Source organism: Arachis duranensis, chromosome 6, assembly GCF_000817695.3.
Source record: "Arachis duranensis cultivar V14167 chromosome 6, aradu.V14167.gnm2.J7QH, whole genome shotgun sequence".
In the NCBI taxonomy this organism is placed as follows: domain Eukaryota; kingdom Viridiplantae; phylum Streptophyta; class Magnoliopsida; order Fabales; family Fabaceae; genus Arachis; species Arachis duranensis.
Window position 1 is genome coordinate 71,684,249 of NC_029777.3, and position 1,254 is coordinate 71,685,502.

Below are 1,254 nucleotides of genomic sequence, written 5' to 3' on the forward strand. Positions count from 1 at the left end.
GATATAAGTATTCTTCTATGGGAGGTTGTGGTGGAAAGTAGAATTTGTCTTGTGGTTGAAAATTTTCATTTATTGGAGGTGGTTCATCTTGGTAATAATATGGAGGGGGTGGCTCTTGAAAATATTGATGTTGGAATGGTGGTGGCTCTATATGTGGTTCATATGGCTCATATGGTTGTTGGTAGGATGGATATGGATTAGGGTCATATGAAGGTGGTTGGTAAGAAGGGGCTTGTGAGTATGGTTGAGAGTTATGTTGAGGATATGGATCATAGGCATATGGTGGTGGTTCTTGAAAGTCACAAGGGGATTCACCATAACCATTGGATTGATATGCATCATAGAATGGCTCTTCTTCATAGTGCATCGGTGGGGGTTGTTGCCAAGAGGATTGATCATATACATATGGCTCCTCCCACCTTTGGTTATCCCATCCTTGATACACATTCTCCTTATAGTTCTCATCACCTACAACATAATTGTAACTACACTCATAGCCAAAGTGAGAATTCATGATAGTAAAAGAGGGCAAAAAAAATAGTAACAAATAAAGAGAATAAACTAAAAACTAACAAATAAGCAAAAAGCAAACATATTCACAATATTCACATATATACAATAACCAATAACATAACACCATTGCAATTCCCCGGCAATGGCGCCATTTTGATGATTGGATTATTGCTTGGTTTAGGAACTATACTTGCAACGAGAATTCATTTGTGAAATTCTAAACCGTCAAAAATCCAATCATCAAAATGGCGTCGTTGTAGTATAGTGGTGAGTATTTCCACCTGTAACGCGGACGACCCGGGTTCGATCCCCGGCAACGGCGCCATTTTGATGATTGGATTTTTGATGGTATAGAATTTCACAAATGAATTCTCGTTGCAAGTATAGTTTCTAAACCAATCAATAATCCTTTCATACAAAAAGTTGTTTGTCACTAGTACAAACCCCTAAAATTTATAAACCGAAGTATTGAACCTCGGGTCGTTCTCCCTAGGAATTACAATAAAGTGTCTTGTTATTGGTTGTGAGTTACTTTGGGGTTTTTTTGAGATTTTAGACAAGAAATATAAATGGAAAAGAAAATAAACTAACAACTAATAAAGCTCTTCGCAAGATATGAGTACTAGAAGTCCTATCCTAGTTATCCTCCTTAATTGTGATAACAAATTATCCATTACTCCCACTTAGTTAACCTCTAACCATGGAGGAAAGTCAAGTGGATGAATCAATTTGATTCCTCAA

The 1,254-nt window shown here is 36.9% G+C and overlaps 1 non-coding gene across 1 annotated transcript; it reads left to right on the top strand.

The window, feature by feature from the left end:
• The first annotated feature begins 763 nt into the window (after positions 1-763).
• Positions 764-835, top strand: TRNAY-GUA (transfer RNA tyrosine (anticodon GUA)). The gene has a single exon. It is a non-coding gene; the product is annotated as a tRNA-Tyr (tRNA).
• The last annotated feature ends 419 nt before the right edge of the window (positions 836-1,254 follow it).